This window comes from Mustela erminea, chromosome 3 (assembly GCF_009829155.1).
Source record: "Mustela erminea isolate mMusErm1 chromosome 3, mMusErm1.Pri, whole genome shotgun sequence".
In the NCBI taxonomy this organism is placed as follows: Eukaryota; Metazoa; Chordata; class Mammalia; order Carnivora; family Mustelidae; genus Mustela; species Mustela erminea.
Genome location: NC_045616.1, coordinates 5,559,013 through 5,581,356, shown reverse-complemented (window position 1 = coordinate 5,581,356; position 22,344 = coordinate 5,559,013). Strand labels below are relative to the sequence as shown.

Genomic DNA, 22,344 nt, shown 5'->3' with positions numbered 1-22,344 from the left:
AAACTGGAGCTCAATCACAAGGAAAATTTCAGAAGGAACTCAAACAACTGGAAGCTAAAGATCACATTGCTTAAGAATGCACTTCATAAAATCTATCTATGAAAGACCCACAGCAAATATCGTCAATGGAAAAAGCTTGCAGCCTTCCCGTTGAGATCAGGAACAAGACAAGGATGCCCACTGTCACCACTCTTGTTCAACATAGTATTAGAAGTCCTAGCAACAGCGATCAGACAACAAAGAGAAATAAAAGGTATACAAATTGGTAATGAAGAAGTCAAACTCTCTCTTTGTAGATGATTTGATTCTTAATATGGAAATCCCAAAAAGACTTCATCCCCAAACTACTAGAAGTCATACAACAATTCAGTAACGTGGCAGGATACAAAGTCAATGTACAGAAATCAGTGGCTTTCTTATACACTAACAATGAAAATACAGAAAGGGAAATTAGAGAATCGATTCCATTTACTATAGCACCAAGAGACATAGGATACCTGGGAATAAAATTAAGCAAAGAGGTAAAGCAAATGTACGTGAGGAACTACAGAACACTCATGAAAGAAACTGAAGAAGACACAAAAATATTGAAGGCCATTGCATGCTTTTGGATTGGAAGAATAAACATTTTTAAAATGTCTATACTGCATAGAGCAATCTGTACTTTTAATGCTATTCCGATGAACATTCTACCGGTATTTTTAAAGAGCTGGAGCAAATAATCCAAAAATTTGTATGGAATTAGAAGAGACCCCAAATCGCTAAGGAAATGTTGAAAAACAAAAATAAAACTGGGGGCATCACATTACCTTATTTCAAGCTTTAATACAAAGCTATGATCACCAAGACAGCATTGTACTGGCATAAAAACAGACACATAGACCATTGGAACACAGTAGAGAGCCCAGATATGGACCCTCAACTCTATGGTTAAATAATCTTTGACAAAACAGGAAAAAATATACAGTGGAAAAAAGACAGTCTCTTCAATAAATAGTGCTGGGAAAATTGGGCAGCTATATGTAGAAGAATGAATCTCGACCATTCTCTTACACCATACACAAAGATAAACTCAAAATGGATAAAATACCTCAACATGAGACAGGAATCCATCAGAATCCTAGAGGAGAATATAGGCAGTAACCTCTTCGATATCATCCACAGCAACTTCTTTCAAGATATGTCTCCAAAGGCAAAGGAAACAAAAGTGAAGATGAACTTTTGGGACTTCCTCAAGATAAAAAGCTTCTGCACAGCAAAGGAAATAGTCAACAAAACCAAAAGGCAACCCACGGAATGGGAGAAGATATTTTCAAATGTCAGTACAGACAAAAGGTTGATATCCAGGATCTATAAAGAACTCCTCAAACTCAACACACACAAAACAGACAATCATATTAAAAAATGGGCAGAAGATAAGAACAGACACTTCTCCAGTGAAGACATACAAATGGCTATCAGACACATGAAAAAATGTTCATCATCACTAGCCCTCAAGGAGATTCAAATTAAAACCACATTGAGATACCACCTTACACCAGTTAGAATGGTCAATTTTAGCAGGACGGGAAACAACATGTGTTGGAGAGAATGTGGAGAAAAGGGAACACTCTTCCATTGTTGGTGGGAATGCAAGTTGGTGTAGCCACTTTGGAGAACAGTGTGGAGATTCCTCAAGAAATTAAAAATAGAACTTCCCTATGACCGTGCCATTGCACTCCTGGGTATTTACCCCAAAGACAGAGATGTCGTGAAAAGAAGGGCCATCTCTACCCCAATGTTTATAGTGGTATTGGCCTCGGTTGCCAAACTGTAGAAAGAACCAAGATGCCCTTCAATGGACGAATGGATAAGGAAGATGTGGTCCATATACACTATGGAGTATTACGCCTCCATCAGAAAGGACGAATACCCAACTTTTGTAGCAACATGGACGGGACTGGAAGAGATTATGCTGAGTGAAATAAGTCAAGCAGAGAATCAATTATCATATGGCTTCACTTATTTGTGGAGTATAACAAAAAGCATGAAGGACAAGGGGAGTTAGAGCGGAGCAGGGAGTTGAGGAAAATTTAAAGGGCAAGTGAACCACGAGAGACTATGGACTCTGAAAATCAATCTGAAGGATTTGAAGGGGCGGGGTGTGGGAGGTTGTGGGAACTAGGTGGTGGATATTGGAGAGGTCATGGATTGCATGGAGCACTGGGTGTGGTGCAAAAAACAATGAATACTGTTCCGCTGAAAATAAATATATATATATTTTTAAAAGAGTTTCATGAGAGACTATGGACTCTGGAAAACAATCTGAGGGGTTTGAAGTAGTGGGGGTGTGGGAGGTTGGGGTACCAGGTGGTGGGTATTATAGAGGGCACGGATTGCATGGAGCACTGGGTGTGGTGAAAAAATAATGAATACTGTTTTTCTGAAAATAAATATTTTTTTTTTTAAAAAGGGTTTCTTTGAAGGGAGGCCTGTTCAGTGGTGCAGTTTGAATGGCATGGGTCCACAGAAGTAAAGGTGTGAGGCACATGTTTTTATCAAGATAAGTGGAGGATATTTATGCTGATCCCTACAAGTGTCTGGCTCATTAAGCTGGAGGAAGAGCAAGATAAATGTTACTTTCCAGGTCTTTTTTTATTAGAGAGTTGTTCTAAAATTCTCTGTACCTCTGGCAAATATTCCGAGATTTATAAATAAATCTCCTTATGAATACCCCAGGCTTTTATCCAACTATTGCCTCTATGTTATATTCTAGCAGGCTTATTTGTCATGCTGTCTCCTTAAAGGCATGGACTCAGTTTCCTATTGCCTTCCATCTCACCCATAACTAAACCTACTGATTTTAATGTACCCAGACTTAAGCTCTGCTCATTGTAAAAAACCCACAAAATTAAGCTTCACTGACTTTCAAAGTCAAGCACGACAATGATTCATCATCCCAGTGTGGGCTACCCATGACTGGGATGCATCGTGTGGAGTCTGATCCTCTCAATTCTCCATGCTTGTAGTGCCTCTACAAGAATGGATTTTTGGTTAGTCTAGTCAAGGGTTTGGTTCCCTGCCATATCATGACATCCCCCATTCTTTTCAATGCAGCTTCTCCGTGATTAACTGTAGAATGCCTGACCTTCCAGTATTTGAGTCATTACTGAGTTACCTCCAGTGATGTGGTTATTATCTCAGTGTGTCCATGGAAGAAGGTGAGAATAGGATCTTCCTACTCTGCTATCTTCCAAGACTTCCTAACCTAGACAACCTAAAACTGTCCACATTATTTTCTTTTGTTTTCAGTGAGATTGGCCCTTTTAAAATGTTATTAAAAATACAATAGTACATAAAGTGACAAAGAATTTTATGAAGACATGTACTTACTACACAAAAATGACAGCTATTACACAAAAATGATAGCTACAATGACAGCTATTTTATTATGGTTTTAATATCTATTTTCCTAATTGACAGGAACCTGAGGATTTATTCATTGGTTTATTAGATATCTAGATTAATTCTTCCTTGAAGTGTTTTTTGGCTTTGGCTATTTTAAAATATTTTCTATTCAGACAAGTTGGAAACACTCTTTTTCATTTGGATGCTTCTTTTGATCCCCTTTATGATTTCTTTTCATTAATAGAACTTGCTTATTTTAATATAGTAAGTATCAGCCACTTGTTTTAGTGTCAATAGATTGTGTGTCTTATTTGAAATATTTTCTTTAGAGTATAAGGACAATGGCCTACATGATTTTCTAAGAGCTGTATATTCTTCGGCTTATATTTAGAACTGAAATCCACTTAAATTTGACACCTGTCTCTGATATGAAGTAAAAATGCATTAGCGATTGTTCAAGATGAATACATACTTCCCTGATCATAATTTATTAAAATGTGTTCTATTTCACCTGCCGCTTTGCTTTTTCCCTTGGTTCCTGCATGTCTCTAAGTCTTTCTATGGCAGAAGGGGTGAGAGCCAACACTTCATCCTCATTGAGCTCCAGGCAGCATTAGTCCTGCAATGAACATTACATATTCTCATGAAAGCCATTAGCAGGAGTTGCATTGAACAAGCCCTCTTACTGTGGGGTACATTTTGTGCTATACCTTAAAGGGCTATATTTTCTTTCTTTTTTTTTTTAAGATTTTACTTATTTATTTGACAGACGGAGATCACAAATAGGCAGAGAGGCAGGCAGAGGGAGCGGAGGAAGTAGGCTCCCTGCGAGCAGAGATCCTGATGTGGGGCTTGATCCAAGGACCCTGAAATCATGACCTGAGCTTAAGGCAGAGGCTTTAACCCACTGAGCCACCCAGGCTCCCCATGGGCTACATTCTGTTCAAGTAGGTAAACCAGGTGTAAATGTTCCAATTCCCTGACACCTCAAAATATTTGTGTTCCACAACTTTTGATTGTAATTACTTTTATGGGAGAGGAGGTGGGATGGGTCCACAGAAGGACAGAGGGGCCCTTCAGAGACTGAAAGAATTGTGTAAATCTCCTTTCCATTGGGAAGAGACAAATTTACTTCCCTATAGCAGACATGTTGGGCAGACAGACAGGATGAGCCATCAAGGCTTTCCACAGGGGTGGCAAACACTTCTCCAAGGTCTCTTCACATGATAACTTTCTGAAACTTCCCTTCCTCATCATTTACCCTCTTGATGACTCAGTCCTTGAAAGCTGTCTATAGCTTTACTTCCCCTATTTTTCCCCTTTCTTCATAATGTGTATCTTTCTCAGGCTTTGTTCTGAAACCCAACATGCATATATGCTTGAGCCCATCAGCTTACCTCATCCACTCATCTGCCCAGGAACTCCAGCTGCCCTCAATATCTGGAAAGTTCTTTACTTCCCAGTGAAGTGATTGCTGGCACATTCCTGGGGAAAATGACCTCCAGAATTCAGCATCAGGAGTCAGCCTCAGTGACTGATGGTCAACCACTGAATTTGGGGGGGGGGTGCTCTCACCTGAAATGAAAGCTTCTGTGCTATTTAGCTATAACAAGAGAATGAAAAATGTCCTCCAGCTTATTTCTGGGAAAAAAAAAATCAAGGGAATTGATCCCAGAACCCACAACTCATAAATTCTTCTGATAAACATTCTATATCAATATTGCCAATTGTTTTGAGCTGGCTCAGAGTTTAGAAAACCACAGCAAGATAGAGCTGCTTTTCAGAGTTCTTATTTTACTATAAAAGCAAAACCATCGTCCATGCACAGGATTTAACATGGATTACATCAGGACTTTCATTCAACAAAATCCACATTCATGTCCCTTATTTTAGGGTTGCTTCTCTGACTTTAACGTTACCCCCACACAAAGGCAAATATAGGACACATTTACTTTGGGGAAAAAATAATATGTTTTTGAGGAAGTATTGTTCCATTTTGGCAATCTTGATTAATGACATAGTCAAAAAAAATTTCTGCATGGTGCCTACTAAAACTGTTTGAAGGAAGCAGAGCTCTAATCAACAACACTTTCTCTACCAATTGTAGCAACATAAATGTAGGCATTAGTCATACCTAAAGACTAAGTTTTTTTCATCTTCCTTTTCAATGCCTTCCGAATCTCCACAGTCTTTACTAGAAATGTCTTCACCATAGTTCCCCTGAGTCCCTAATTCCAGAGGTTCACCTTCTGCTTTTGAGTTTCTGCATTTTGTTTAATTTTTTCCCCAAATTTCATTTAAATTCTAGTCAGTTCACATATAGTGTAATATTAGCTTAAGGGGTAGTATATAGCGACTCATCATTTACATAAAACACTCATTGCTCATCACAACAAATGCCTTCCTTAATATCCATCAATCATTTAGCATCTCCATCCCACTATATCAACACTCTAGTTTGTTTTCTATCATTAAGGGTCACTTAGTGTTTGTTTCCTTCTCTCGTTTTTTTTTTTAATTTAATTTTTTTTAGTGTTTGAAGATTCATTGTTTATTCACCACACCCAGTGTTCCATTCAGTATGTGCCCTCCTTAATACCCACCACCAGGCTCACTCAACACCCCACTCCTCTCCCCCCCAAAACACTCAGTTTGTTTCTCTATTTTTTTCACATTTCCATATGTTTCTGTTTTATTAAATTCCACATATGAGTGAAATCCTATGGTATTTATTTTTCTCTGACTGACTTATTTCTCTTAGCATAATACACTCTAAATCCATCCACACCCTTGCAAATAACAATATTTCATTATCATGGGTGAGTTCTATTACATTTCATATATACATATATATTAAATATAAATATATATTATGCATATATGTAAATATATATTTATACATTATATGAAATATAAATTTAATACATATGTGTATTCTATGGGAGGATACACACACACACACACACACACACACTGCTGATGCTTATTTTTAATCCAATCATCAGTCTATGGACATTTGGGTTCTTTCACTTTTAGGTATTGTTGATCATTCTGCCATAATCTTTGAGGTGTGTATATCCCTTTGAATCAGAATTTTTGTATCCTTTGGATAGATACCAAGAAATACAGACCTGGATAAGAGGGTTGTTCTACTTTTAAAATTTTGAGTAACCTCCACAATGTTTTTTTGAGTGGCTGCACTAGTCTGCATTACCACCAACAACATAAGAATGTTCCTATTTAGTCAAATCTTCACCAACATCTGATTCTTCCTGTGTTGTTAATTATTGCCATTCTGACAAGCGTCAGGTGGTGTCTCAACTTGGTTGATGATAAGTGATGTGGAGCATCTTTTCATGTACCTGCTAGCCATCTCCATGTCTTGTTTGGAAAGGTCTATTAATGTCTTATGCTCATGTCTTAACTGAATTATTTGGTTTTTCAGTTTTGAGTATGATAAGTTCTTTATAGATTGTGGATACTATTTCTTTATCAGATATGTTATTTGCAAAAGTCTTCTCCCATTGAGTAGCCAGCCTTGTAACTTTGTTAATTATTTCCTTCATTGTGCAGAGGCTTGTATTTTGGTAAACTCCCAAGAGTTAATTTTACCTTTTACATGTCTTGCCTCTGGTGAAATGTCTAGTCAAGAGTTTTATGACCAAAGTCAGAAAAATAAATAAATTGTTCAATAAATAAATAAATAGATGAATAAATACAATATTTTTTAATTCAACCATCTGATACTGGAGGAAATAATTGAACAATGATGCTACACTGTGACTATTTTAACATGCATATTGGTTATACAACCTATAATTTATAATGTGGTAAAAGGGCAACCTTGCTTCAACTCATAACTAATCATATATAGAGAGATCAGTTAAATTAGTTGATACTTGCTAATGTGGAAATCAATTCCTAATTTAATTTAAATCAATAAAGTATGCTTATATAGTAACTTTCCCTCTATAATATAAACAAATGTCACCTACCTTTCTCTATAACTAAGATTTCTGTGTGAAAAAAATATATAGAATAAACAATTCAATAAAGTATTTGTGGAAGAATTTCTAGAGAAGAAGACATTAAACATTTCTTTGAAACACTGATTTGGTAAAATATTAGTCACCTGTGTGAAAACAAGCGATCCAGAAGAGAAATAAGTAAATAGGTACTGTGTACATCATTTAAAATGGGTGAGGGCTATGAGAATCCATGGTATCCTGAGATGTGTTTATAAGTCCATCATCTAATTACATCCATGAAAACCCATCTGGTGATTGTGTGGAACTCATCCTAGAATATTCCCCAAACTTCAGCAAGATTACAAGGGGGGTCTGAGCTGCAAGACCCTGGGACAGGATCACTGAGCCTTTGGAAGGGAGAGGCATCCAGAATCAGGAATAACCTGGAACAGCCAGTAAGGCTTCACTCCTCAACCCAATAAATTTAAATCCTAAAGGGTAGTGGTTCCTAATATGTTACTAAACCATAAGTTAAAACTTGATAGAGCAGCATTCTTCATCGTATGACTCCTGGCACAGTAGCATCAGCATTTCTCAAGTGGGACCTTGTTAGAAATACCAATAGTAGAGTCTTACTCAGAACTGCTGAATCAGAAATTCTGAGTTGTGTGTGTCAGCAATATATGCCCTCCATGAGATTCTCATGCATTTGCAGATTTGAGAACATTTGGTCAATTAGGCGCATAAAAATAAACTACTGAACAGAATGGTAGAGTGTCTCTGCCCTAGATCTTTGAAAATGACAAGACACAGTTACTCCATGAGGACGTGGCTAAAACAGTGTTCATATGTTTAAAAAAAAGCAGTCCACTAGCCATTAATTAAGTTCTCTCCTAAGTCTATTTAAGAAATGGATAAAATTAGTTTTATGGGATAGAGGGAAAATTCCTGAACTTCATCAAATCTATCTATGAAAGACCCAAAGCAAATATGATCCTCAATGGGAAAAAGCTTGTGTCTTTCCCGTTGAGATCAGGAACACGACAAGGATGCCCACTCTCACCACTCTTGTTCAACATAGTTTTAGAAGTCCTAGCAACAGCAATCAGACAACAAAGGGACATAAAAGGTATTCAAATTGGTAATGAAGAAGTCAAACTCTCTCTCTTCGCAGATGACATGATTCTTTATATGGAAAGCCCAAAAGACTCCACCCCGAAACTACTAGAACTCATACAGCAATTCAGCAACATGGCAGGATACTAAGTCAATGTACAGAAATCAGTGGCTTTCTTATACACTAACAATGAAAATACAGAAAGGGAAATTAAAGAATCGATTCCATTTACTATAACACCAAGAACCATAAGATACCTGGGAATAAACCTAACCAAAGAGGTAAAGGATCTGTACTCAAGGAACTACAGAACACTCATGAAAGGAATTGAAGAAAACACAAAAAGATGGAAGACCATTCCATGCTCTTGGATCGGAAGAATAAACATTGTTAAAATGTCTATACTGCCTAGAACAATCTATACTTTTAATGCTATTCCGATCAAAATTCCACCGGTATTCTTCAAAGAGCTGGAGCAAATAATCCTAAAATTTGTATGGAATCAAAAGAGACCCTGAATCACTAAGGAAATGTTGAAAAACAAAAATAAAACTGGGGACATCACGTTACCGGATTTCAAGCTTTACTACAAAGCTGTGATCACCAAGACAGCATAGTACTGGCATAAAAACAGACACATAGACCATTGCAACAGAGTAGAGAGCCCAGATATGGACCCTCAACTCTATGGTTAAATAATCTTCGACAAATCAGGAGAAAATATACAGTGGAAGAAAGACAGTCTCTTCAATAAATGGTGCCGGGAAAACTGGGCAGCTATATGTAGAAGAATGAAACTCGGCCATTCTCTTACACTGTACACAAAGATAAACTCAAAATGAATAAAAGACCTCAACGTGAAACAGGAATCCATCAGAATACTAGAGGAGAACATAGGCAGTACTCTCTTCGATATCAGCCACAGCAACTTCTTTCAAGATATGTCTCCAAAGGCAAAGGAAACAAAAGCGAATATGAACTTTTGGCACTTCATCAAAATCAAAAGCTTCTGCACAGCCAAGGAAACAGTCAAGAAAGCAAAGAGGCAACCCACGGAATGGGAGAAGATATTTGCTAATGACAGGAGAGACAAAGGTTGATATCCAGGATCTATAATGAACTCCTCAAACTCAATACACACAAAACAGACAAGCATATCAAAAAACGGGCAGAAGATATGGACAGACACTTCTCCAATAAAGACAGACAATGGCTATCAGACACATGAAAAAAGGTTCATCATCACTAGCCATCAGGGAGATTCAAATTAAAACCACATTGAGATATCACCTTACACCAGTTAGAATGGCTAAAATTAGCAAGACAGGAAACAACATGTGTTAGAGGGGATGTGGAGAAAGGGGAACCCTCTTACCCTGTTGGTGGGAATGCAAGTTGGTGCAGCCTCTTTGGAGAATGATGTGGAGATTCCTCAAGAAATTAAAAATAGAACTTCCCTATGACCCTGCCATTGCACTCCTGGGTATTTACCCCAAAGATACAGATGTCATGAAAATAAGGGCCATCTGTACCCCAATGTTTATAGCAGCAATGGCCATGGTCGCCAAACTGTGGAAAGAACAAAGATGCCCTTCAACGGATGAATGGATTAGGAAGATGTGGTCCATATACACTATGGAGTATTATGCCTCCATGAGAAAGGACGAATACCCAACTTTTGTAGCAACATGGACGGGACTGGAAGAGATTATGCTGAGTGAAATAAGTCAAGCCTAGAGAGTCAATTATCATATCGTTTCACTTATTTGTGGAGCATAGCAAATATCATGGAGGACAAGGGGTGTTAGAGAGGAGAAGGGAGTTGGGGTAAATTTGAAGGGGAGGTGAATCATGAGAGACTATGGACTCTGAAAAACAATCTGAGGGATTTGAAGTGGCGGGGGGTGGGAGGTTGAGGTACCAGGTGGTGGGTATTATAGAGGGCGCAGATTGCATGGAGCACTGGGTGTGGTGAAAAAATAATGATACTGTTATGCTGAAAAGAAAGAAATAAAAAAATTAGTTTTATGGGAATTTTTTAAAGTATGAACAATACCTGAATATTCTCTCTTTGATGTATGTTGGGGAACACCTTGAAACTGTGACCTTCTACTCTAAATGGGAACATGAGTTTCTCTGAGTTAGAAGTCAAACAACTCTGTGGGCAGGGATGACTCAGTTGGATGAGCATATGCCTTCAGCTCAGGTATTAATCCTGGAGTCCAGGGATCAAGCTCTGAAACCAGATACCTGCTTAGCAGGGGGTCTGCTTCTGGCTCTCTGCATTGATCAACTCACTCTCTCAAATTATCCCTCTAAAATAAGTACACAAGTCTTTTAAAAAAGAGCCAGTTATTGATGTTGATATTTTTAGTAGGCATCTTAGCAAATAAAATGCAAAAATATTTTAATTATCATTCAATAATAAAGCATTCAGTATTTAAAGAAAAGCAAGATGAAGATCAAAGTTCAGGTACTCATTTGTATTTTGGAGGTATTAGATAATGATGTATTTTATGGTGACTAAAATAACATAAAAAAGAGAAACAATACTGGCAAAAATAATAAAGGAATATCTGAAATCATTAATGGGCCTTTAAAAACTAAACATCTAAGAGAACCTGTGTAACTCAGCCAATTAAAGTATAGGACTCTTGGTTCGCTTAGGTCCACATCTGAGAGTCATGCATTCCAGGCCTACATTGGACTCCATGCTAAGTGTGGGCTATACATGTCTCTTTCACAATGCTCCTCCTCCCAAGCATGCTCTTCCTATATAAAAATAAACAAATAAAATGTTAAAAATATATAAAAAAGTAAATAATTATACAAAGTTTCTACACTGGGAGTATTTAAAAATGTATATTTGTTATATAACCCGAAATTTATACTGTTACAAAAGGAAAATCATTTTTTCAAATCTTAACTAATCATATATAGGGAGACCAGAAAAAGGAATGGATAGTTATGATCTGAAATCAATTATGAATATGACCTTCACAGATGAAATATACTTGACAAGAAAGTTCCCCTCTAAATTATGTACAAATATGCGTTGCCTTTTTTGAAGTGGGATCTTCTGTGTAAAAACAAAATATGTAATAGAGTATTCAACCCAGTATAAAAGGATGAGTGCCTTGAAAAGCTGACTTTACTCAAAAATTTCAGACTCTGCATAATCAAACTCTGGTTTGTTATGCTATTACAAACTAGGTGAAAATTAGAGATAGAAAAGGGAGACAAAGACATAGGCCTTGTGTACCTTTTCTCAAATGGATGATTTTAAAGAGATTCCAGAGTATAAAGGATGGTTCACTAACTTTTTCTTAAGTTCTTACCTCAATGTATCTATTTGAAACATGTGCAATGGTAGTTCAACTGGAATTTTCCAAGTGTGCACATTTCCTGCAATTTTCTCTACTTGACCCTTGTATGTTTAGGCCCACCTTGAATCTCTGACTTTTTCTCTAAATGAAAGAATTAGCTTCTCTGAGGTAGAGGTCAACCAAATGGGGGGACCTGAGTGGCTCAGTTGGTTAAGCATCTGCCATCAGCTCAGATCATGGTCTTGGAGTCCTGGAATCAAGCCATGAGGTTGGCTGCTTGGTCAGTGGGAGTCTGCTCCTCCCTTATTCTCTGCCACTTTCACAACACTTGCTTGAAAAACTATCAAAATCACAATATAAATCATTTTTTAAAATGTCAAATACTGTTATTTAGGTACTTCTGAGTATCTTAACAAGAAAACACAAATTCCCATTCATTATAATCTAATACTAATGAACTTGGGATTTAGATCAAAACTGAGAGGAAGATTTAAGTTCACTTACACATTGTACTTTAGACCAAAGAGTAGAAAATAAACAAAGAAGAAGATCTGTATACTTCTAGGGCAGGAAACATTACAATTCAAGGGTTGCCTGGAAGAATCAGTCACAAACGGAGTTTTGCATCATTAGTTTTGGCCCAGGAACTTATCTCAGAGTTATGGGTTCCAGCCAGACATTGGAGTCCATGCTCTCCCTCTGTTCCAATCTCCAAGCATGTTTTGTCTCTGGATCACCCTAATACCAACTAAGAAATGAACCCTTTTTCAAAATATAAAGGAACTCATAACATTGGAAATAATGGAACAGGCATGCTCCACTGTGACCCTTTAAAATGTATATTGGTTACACAACACATACTTTATAATTTCACAAAATTATAACCTTGTTTAAACTTATAACTAATCATATATGGGGAGACAAGATAAAGGAAATGATAGATTAGGATGCGGAGATCAATTGTGAATAACATTTTCATAGGTCCAATATACTTTTCTAGGAGAATGATTACTCTAAAAGTGACACAAATACCACTAACCTTGATCAGCTGTTGTTCTCCTGTGTAAAACACAGAAATATAATAAACAAGTGAACAATGAATGTGTGAGTGAATGTTTTGAGAAGCAGAATTTCCATAAATCATTCAAGCTCTGAATTGGTATACTATTACTGAAAGGTTGAAAATTCATAAAGAGAAAGGAGACAGAGACACAGGCCTGGTGTAACTCATCCTGAATGGATGATTTTGATGGCATTCTACAGTATCATCAACTATGCTCACAACTCCATCATCCACAGTCTCCTTTCTTCAAGAAGTAAGCTGCTCCATGCAGAATTATCTAATGGTTCTGCAGAGTTCCTCCTAGGAACTCTCCCAAAGTTCACCCAGATCACCCTGACAGTCTGAGCTGCAAGAAACTGGGATGGAATGACTGAGCCTCTGTAAGGAGGAGGCATGCAGAGTCAGGAAATGAAGTTAATAATATAAAAAATAATTAAAAGAGATGCTACAGTGTGACTATTTTAAATGAAATTTGGTTACACAAATTGTAATTTAAATCCTTCAGAAGGACAGCAATGTTTCAACTGATATGTAAAATATATTGGGAGACCACATTAAATATTGATAGCTTATGATGGGGAAACCATCTCCCAATGTGATTTTCACTGATCAAATAGGTTTTTTAATGATATCCTCCATTCCAAAAAGTATACACAAGACCACTCCTCTTTCTTTGTATTTATGATCTGTATAAAACAAAAAGATATACAGAAAACAAGAAAGTGTGGGGAAGAGTGTCTAGAGAAGTAGACTCAAGTCAAATTATTCCAACGGTGATGTGCTCAAAGGTCAGCCAACGAGGTGAAAATAAGAGAAAACAGAGAAAATGAAGCAGACATCTCATGCATCATATGAAAGAGTTGATTTCTAGGAATTTTGAAAATATCAAGAAGCATTTTTTTAAATTGGGGGGGGGTGGTCAGAGTAGGCAAAAATGATCCTCCAGACAGGTGGAGAATTTCAAAGATGCAGAGGAAGAAAAAAATTTCCAAAGACATTTTATCCAAACTTTATTTTCTCAAATTCCAAAGAAGTGGGTTAGCAAGGAAAGCCTACCTGCAAATTAATGACAAAAGGTGAGACTTATGGTGAAATTTGTAGAGATTTGATGGTGGACTAGGCTGTGCTCTGCTTGGAAATGGAGCACCACGAGACTTCTAAGAATTTATGAGACCTTTACCACAGAACTTCATTTACTGCACTGCCCAAATTTTTAGTGGCTCTCCTCTCCATAGAATCCAAGTTATGAATGATAAATTTGAGGAATTCTAGATATAACAATCCAACAGAGCTCAGGGAACCTGGGACAACCTCATTCATAAAACAGGGAAGGAAATGCACAAATCCAAATCCCAAACTGATATTTACTTCTTTATAGCTATAGAGACTGTTTTCTCTTAAAACTTTCCTTCAAAAAAAAAAAATGCCTGACCTTTAATTTGTGAACAATCCATTCAACACAAAGAAGTAAAAGGTGACTTACCACATTCTTCCTGATGTGTACTTTTAAAAAGAAATACAGAAATAAGTTATAGAATGGAAATAATACTCCTGACAGTTCATGGCTCTTGGAACACAGTGAATCTCTTTATATATAGGAATAGAAAGTTTAAATTGTGTCTGAGAGAGCCAAGTGTTTTGCAGCCACTTAAAAGTTATGCTGAAGTTTCAATGACATAGGCATTTCTACCTGACTTATGGTAAACCACAACATGATTCACAGAGGTCTATTTGTGACCTTCCAAATGGCCCAGGGAGATATTCTGTATCTATATCTGTAGGTTCATCTATGTCTAAATGCATGCCTATGTCAACATTTTCTGTATTTCCTGCTTATATATCGTACACATATCTTCCTTATCACATAAGGAAGTGTGTGTGTGTGTGTGTGTGTGTGTGTCTGTATATATATATATATATATATATATATATATATATATATATATATACAGAGAGAGAGTCATATACATACATTTTTCTTAGTTGGCTATATATAATTTTTCTAATATACATAGGGTAGAGCAACCGCCTTTTTGCAGTAGGATTTATGTTTTGTATAGATGAGCACCTGTACTTCCATTACGCATAATTTTCTAATTTCCTATTTTTTTTTCTTTTAAAGAATGTGAGACACGTTACAATATTTGATGTGCCTTTTGATATTCACAAAAGGATTTCGGTGTTCCCTTTCTAGAACTTGAACAAAATTTCTTCAGTTTCTAATAAAAATCTTTAGGTCAGATATTTTTCTTCTGTGTGCTCACATAACAGAATGCTCCCTCTTTCCTTAGGAGATGATTCTGGTAGGTTCCTCGATAGTCTACGTTTATTCCAAACCCAGTTATATCCTTTCATAAGGTTGAATATATAGTAAGTCTTATAAGAACACATCCCTTTGCACTTTCCCTCTGGAATCTCATACAGCCTAGCCTATAGTCTCCTTCAAGTCTTTCTCAGCAGGTCCTGACCAAGTTTCTGCGAGGTGCTTTCATTTTCCCATGATGAGTACGTCCAAAGACATGAGGTTCATAGCTAAACAGGATGGATCCGTCAGCGGGTTGACTTTGGACATGAGCGATTCTGTGAAAAGGCATTGTTGGGTGGCCATTAAAAGCTGGACCAGGGATGGAAATGGAGCTCACATTGTCTTTCCCTCTTAATCCAGAAAAGGAAGGATCCAAACAAAAAATGGAAAAAAAAATACATCTAAAGAAGTTTCTCTTTGCCAAAAGTCCTGGTGACTGGCCAAACTTAATCCTGCCCTGATCACGCTCCTGGTTCTCAGTGAAGAAGGACACCTAGCCCTGTCCAGGCCCATATGCACAGCTCCATGCAAAACAATAAAGAGGGGGATGTGAGACTCGGGGGTCCCAAAGAGTACTCGGATCGCCCTCTGATCTAGTGAGGGTTCAGCAGGTTCCCACAGGGAAATTTTAGGAAATTGGGAATTGATCACAGCAATGAAATAGTTCAGAAAATACGGACAAACAAGGCCAAATGCATAGCGTTCAAAGTACTCTGACCGTATTCTCCAAAGGAACGAGGGCAAGTGAAGAAACCAATAGAAAACAAATGATCCAAAAATATATGGAAAGGGGACATGAAACTTAGTCATCGGATATGTGAACACGGGAATTATAGTGAAACACCTAAAGCTTAATTTGGCCAAATATCGGGACACATGGGTGGTACAGCCACATAAATGAGCGACTCTTGCTTTTGGCTCAGGTCATGATCTCAAGATAAGGAGCTCAAGCCCCATGTTATGCTCTGTGGCCAGCACAGAGTCTTCTTGTGATTTCCTCTCAGTCCATCCACCCCCCACCCTGTGTCTCACACTGATCCTGCAAAGTAAAGAAATCTCTCTGTAAATAAAGAGGCAAATGTGGACGTTGATGAATCGGCTTGGCCTCTTATCATATAAAACAGAAGTTAGACATAATTATCCTTACATAATAAAGAATTGGGGAACTAGAAGGAGATCGAGGTTAAAGACAAAGTTCGGTTATGGAATTCTATTTTAGAAGTAACAGAAAAATTTCCTCAAGGGTTACCTGTATATTTGGGGGTATTAAAATAAAGTCACCTAGCAGTGTCTGGGTGGCTTTGTCAGTTAGTGTTGACCCTTCCTTTTTGCTCATTGGCTGATCTCAGATATTGGTGTCACATCAACTCATGGACCGCCTTGCTCGGGGGCAGTCCACTTGTCATTTTCCCTGGGCTTCTACAACCAGCCTCTGTCTCTCTCTCTCTCTCTCTCTCTCTCTCTCTGTCTCAACTAAGAAAATGAAGTCTTTTAAAACATAAGAGCAGTTAATAATATGGAAAATAATTAAGAAAGATGCAACAGCGTGACCATTTAAAAGAGAAACTTAGTTATACTACTTGCAATTTACAATGCTTCAGAAGGACAGCATTATTTCAACTGATATGCCAACACTTAATAGGAGATCATTTTAAAAACTGATAACTGATAATGTGGAACCCATTTGGTAATGTGATTGTCCTAGATCAAATGCATATTTTTCAAATTTACATCCCCTCCAAAATATAAACCAAGACTACTCACATTCCACTGCAGTTAATTGTTCTGTAAAAAAAAAAAAACAAATGATACAATAAATGATTCAACAGTGTATGTGTGGAAAAATGTCTAGAGAAGTAGACTCTACAGAATTTTTTCAACCTGTGACTTATTCATATGTTAGCCAAGTTCATGAAAATACGTGATACACAAGAGAGATAAGGAGGCAGGCACTTTGTCCATTTGGGAAATAGTTGTTGTCTAAGAGTTTCTAAAGTGTCATGAAAAACGGCTGTAATGCCGTCATCCACTGTCTCCTTTGATCATTAATTCAGTCAGTCCATGCAGATCAATCTGCTGACTGTACTGAGCTCTTCCAAGGGCATTCCCCAGAATCCATGCAGAATACCCATGGGAGGGGCACCTGGGTGGCTCAGTCATTAAGCATCTGCCTTCAGCTCAGGTCACAGTCCCAGGGTCCTGGGATCAAGCCCCACATCGGGCTCCCTGCCCTGCAGGAAGCCTGTTTCTCCCTCTCCCATTCCCCCTGCTTCTGTTCCCTCATTTACTGTGTCTCTCTCTGTCAAAAAATAAATAATGTCTGAAAAAAAAAAAAGAATACCCATGGGATCTGAGCTGCAAGATACTGGGAATGGATCATTGGTGTTTGGAAAAGTGCAACCTCCAAAGTCAGTAGTAGGCTGAAGCAGGCAGCAAGATTCTCCGCTCATCGCAAGGAGAACATTGGGGCATTCGAAGACAAATTGTTGCCTAGACGCTCGACAAAATTAATACATAATCTGTTGAGAGTACACACATCCACTGATATCGTGGACAAAGGGATGCAGCAGGTTATGAAAGATTTTTAAATGGGAAGGGGCCGGAGTAGGTGCAAAAGATCCCTGGAGCTGGCATGTGTGTGGGTAGGGATTTTCCAGAGTGGGGAAGACAGCAATATTCTCCAAAGACATCCTATCCAAGGTTCCTTCTCTCAATTTCCAAAGAAGTGCGTTAGGAAGGGATGTCTACCTGCAAACTGACGGCAAAAGGTGAAATAAGGTGACATTGGTAGAGAACTGGTGTTGGACCAGGCTGTGCTCCCCGTGGAAATGGAGCACCACGAGCCTTCTCAGATTTTCTGGGGCATTTACTGCAGATCTTCATTTACTGCACTGCCCACGGTTTACAGGGCTCTCCTCTCCATAGAATTCAAGTTATGAGTGAGAAATTTGAGGGATTATACAAGTAATGATCCAACTGAACTCAGCAAACCTTGGACAACCTAATTCATAATACAGGAAAGTGAATGCACAATTCCCAAGCCCAAATTGCTATTTTGTTCCTTATATCTGGAGAGACTGTTTTGTCTTAAATCATTCCTTCAAAAAAAGCCCGAGCTTTAATTTGTGAAAAATCCTTTTAACACAGAAGTAATGGGTGACTTACCATTTTCTTCCTGAGGTTTGCCTTTAAAAAGAAAGACAGAAATAAGTTATAGAATGGAACTAAGACTTCTGACCATTCCTTGCTCTGTGAAGGCCGTGTATCTCTTTATATATAGGACTAGAAACTATTAACTTTGTCTGAGAGAGCCAAGTGATTTGCAGCTATTAAAACATAGGCAAAATTTTCAACGACATAGAGATTTCGACCTGACTTTTAGTAAACCGCACCTTGATTCACAGAGCTCTATATGTGACCTTCCAAAACTGCCCCGGGTGATATTCCGTATCTATATCTATTCGTTCATCTATGGATAAAAGCATACCTATGTCTACATTATCTGTATTTCCTGCTTATATATCATACACCTATCTTACTTATCACGTGTGTGTGTGTGTGTGTGTGTGTGTGTGTGTGTGTGTGTGTGTATCTATAGATATATACACAAGGGCATATACATTCATTCTTTTCTTCTTGGCTATATATAATTTCTCTAATATACATAAGGTAGAGCAACTGCCTTTTTGCAGTAGGAATTATGTTTTGTATAGATGACCACCTGTACTTCAATTACTGCATAATTTACTAATTCCTTTTTTTTTTCTTCTGAGGAATGTGAGACATGTTACAATATTTGATGTGCCTTTTGATAGTCACACCAAGGATTTTGCTCTTCCCTTTTAAGAACTTGACCAAAATTTCTTCGCTTTATGATAAAAAACTTTAGGTCAGATATTTTTCTTCTGTGTGCTCACATAAGAGAATGCTCCCTCTTTCCTTTGGAGATAATTCCGGTAGGTTCCTCGATAGTCTACGTTTATTCCAAACCCAGTTATATCCTTTCATAAGGTTGAATATATAGTAAGTCTCATAAGAACACATCCCTTTGCACTTTCCCTCTGGAATCTCATACAGCCTAGCCCATAGTCTCCTTCAAGTCTATTTCTCAGCAGCTCCTGACCAAGTTTCTGCGAGGTGCTTTTGTTTTCCTGTGACGAGTACGTCCAAAGACATGAGGTTAAGACCTAAACAGGATGGAATCCGTCAGTGGGTTGACTTTGGACATGAGCGATTCTGTGAAAAGGCATTGTTGGGTGGCCATTAAAAGCTGGACCAGGCATGGAAATGGAGCTCACATTGTCTTTCCCTCTTAATCCAGAAAAGGAAGGTTCCAAACAAAAAATGGAAAAAAAAAAATACATCTAAAGAAGTTTCTCTTCGCCAAAAGTCCTGGTGACTGGCCAAACTTAATCCTGCCCTGATCACGCTCCTGGCTCTCAGTGAAGAAGGACACCTAGCCCTGTCCAGGCCCATATGCACAGCACCATGCAAAACAATAAAGAGGGGGATGTGAGACTCGGGGGTCCCAAAGAGTACTCGGATCGCCCTCTGATCTAGTGAGGGTTCAGCAGGTTCCCACAGGGAAATTTTAGGAAATTGGGAATTGATCACAGCAATGAAATAGTTCAGAAAATACGGACAAACAAGGCCAAATGCATAGCGTTCAAAGTACTCTGACCGTATTCTCCAAAGGAACGAGGGCAAGTGAAGAAACCAATAGAAAACAAATGATCCAAAAATATATGGAAAGGGGACATGAAACTTAGTCATCGGATATGTGAACACGGGAATTATAGTGAAACACCTAAAGCTTAATTTGGCCAAATATCGGGACACATGGGTGGTACAGCCACATAAATGAGCGACTCTTGCTTTTGGCTCAGGTCATGATCTCAAGATAAGGAGCTCAAGCCCCATGTTATGCTCTGTGGCCAGCACAGAGTCTTCTTGTGATTTCCTCTCAGTCCATCCACCCCCCACCCTGTGTCTCACACTGATCCTGCAAAGTAAAGAAATCTCTCTGTAAATAAAGAGGCAAATGTGGACGTTGATGAATCGGCTTGGCCTCTTATCATATAAAACAGAAGTTAGACATAATTATCCTTACATAATAAAGAATTGGGGAACGAGAAGGAAACTGAGGTTAAGACAAAGTTCGGTTATGGAATTCTATTTTAGAAGTAACAGAAAAATTTCCTCAAGGGTTACCTGTATATTTGGGCGTATTAAAATAAAGTCACCTAGCAGTGTCTGGGTGGCTTTGTCAGTTAGTGTTGACCCTTCCTTTTTGCTCATTGGCTGATCTCAGATATTGGTGTCGCATCAACTCATGGACCGCCTTGCTCGGGGGCGGTCCACTTGTCATTTTCCCTGGGCTTCTACAACCAGCCTCTCTCTCTCTCTCTCTCTCTCCCTATCTCTCTCTCTCTGTCTGTCTCAACTAAGAAAATGAAGTCTTTTAAAACATAAGAGCAGTTAATAATATGGAAAATAATTAAGAAAGATGCAACAGCGTGACCATTTAAAAGAGAAACTTAGTTATACTACTTGCAATTTACAATGCTTCAGAAGGACAGCATTATTTCAACTGATATGCCAACACTTAATAGGAGATCATTTTAAAAACTGATAACTGATAATGTGGAACCCATTTGGTAATGTGATTGTCCTAGATCAAATGCATATTTTTCAAATTTACATCCCCTCCAAAATATAAACCAAGACTACTCACATTCCACTGCAGTTAATTGTTCTGTAAAAAAAAAACAAATGATACAATAAATGATTCAACAGTGTATGTGTGGAAAAATGTCTAGAGAAGTAGACTCTACAGAATTTTTTCAACCTGTGACTTATTCATATGTTAGCCAAGTTCATGAAAATACGTGATACACAAGAGAGATAAGGAGGCAGGCACTTTGTCCATTTGGGAAATAGTTGTTGTCTAAGAGTTTCTAAAGTGTCATGAAAAACAGCTGTAATGCCATCATCCACTGTCTCCTTTGATCATTAATTCAGTAGGTCCATGCAGATCCATCTGCTGACTGTACTGAGCTCTTCCAAGGGCATTCCCCAGAATCCATGCAGAATACCCATGGGAGGGGCACCTGGGTGGCTCAGTCATTAAGCATCTGCCTTCAGCTCAGGTCACAGTCCCAGGGTTCTGGGATCAAGCCCCACATCGGGCTCCCTGCCCTGCAGGAAGCCTGTTTCCCCCTCTCCCATTCCCCCTGCTTCTGTTCCCTCTCTTACTGTGTCTCTATCTGTCAAAAAATAAATAATGTCTGAAAAAAAAAAAGAATACCCATGGGATCTGAGCTGCAAGATACTGGGAATGGATCATTGGTGTTTGGAAAAGTGCAACCTCCAAAGTCAGTAGTAGGCTGAAGCAGGCAGCAAGATTCTCCGCTCATCGCAAGGAGAACATTGGGGCATTCGAAGACAAATTGTTGCCTAGACGCTCGACAAAATTAATACATAATCTGTTGAGAGTACACACATCCACTGATATCGTGGACAAAGGGATGCAGCAGGTTATGAAAGATTTTTAAATGGGAAGGGGCCGGAGTAGGTGCAAAAGATCCCTGGAGCTGGCATGTGTGTGGGTAGGGATTTTCCAGAGTGGGGAAGACAGCAATATTCTCCAAAGACATCCTATCCAAGGTTCCTTCTCTCAATTTCCAAAGAAGTGCGTTAGGAAGGGATGTCTACCTGCAAACTGACGGCAAAAGGTGAAATAAGGTGACATTGGTAGAGAACTGGTGTTGGACCAGGCTGTGCTCCCCGTGGAAATGGAGCACCACGAGCCTTCTCAGATTTTCTGGGGCATTTACTGCAGATCTTCATTTACTGCACTGCCCACGGTTTACAGGGCTCTCCTCTCCATAGAATTCAAGTTATGAGTGAGAAATTTGAGGGATTATACAAGTAATGATCCAACTGAACTCAGCAAACCTTGGACAACCTAATTCATAATACAGGAAAGTGAATGCACAATTCCCAAGCCCAAATTGCTATTTTGTTCCTTATATCTGGAGAGACTGTTTTGTCTTAAATCATTCCTTCAAAAAAAGCCCGAGCTTTAATTTGTGAAAAATCCTTTTAACACAGAAGTAATGGGTGACTTACCATTTTCTTCCTGAGGTTTGCCTTTAAAAAGAAAGACAGAAATAAGT

General features: G+C 38.4%; 1 long non-coding RNA gene across 1 annotated transcript; it reads right to left on the bottom strand.

Moving 5' to 3' along the window:
* Positions 1 to 16,929: 16,929 nt before the first annotated feature.
* On the bottom strand, positions 16,930 to 22,324 carry LOC116585811. Its single transcript, XR_004283778.1, has 4 exons — positions 22,298 to 22,324; positions 20,901 to 20,921; positions 18,332 to 18,352; positions 16,930 to 16,951 (listed from the first exon to the last, which is right to left on the bottom strand). It is a non-coding gene; the product is annotated as an uncharacterized LOC116585811 (long non-coding RNA).
* Between the last annotated feature and the right edge of the window lie 20 nt (positions 22,325 to 22,344).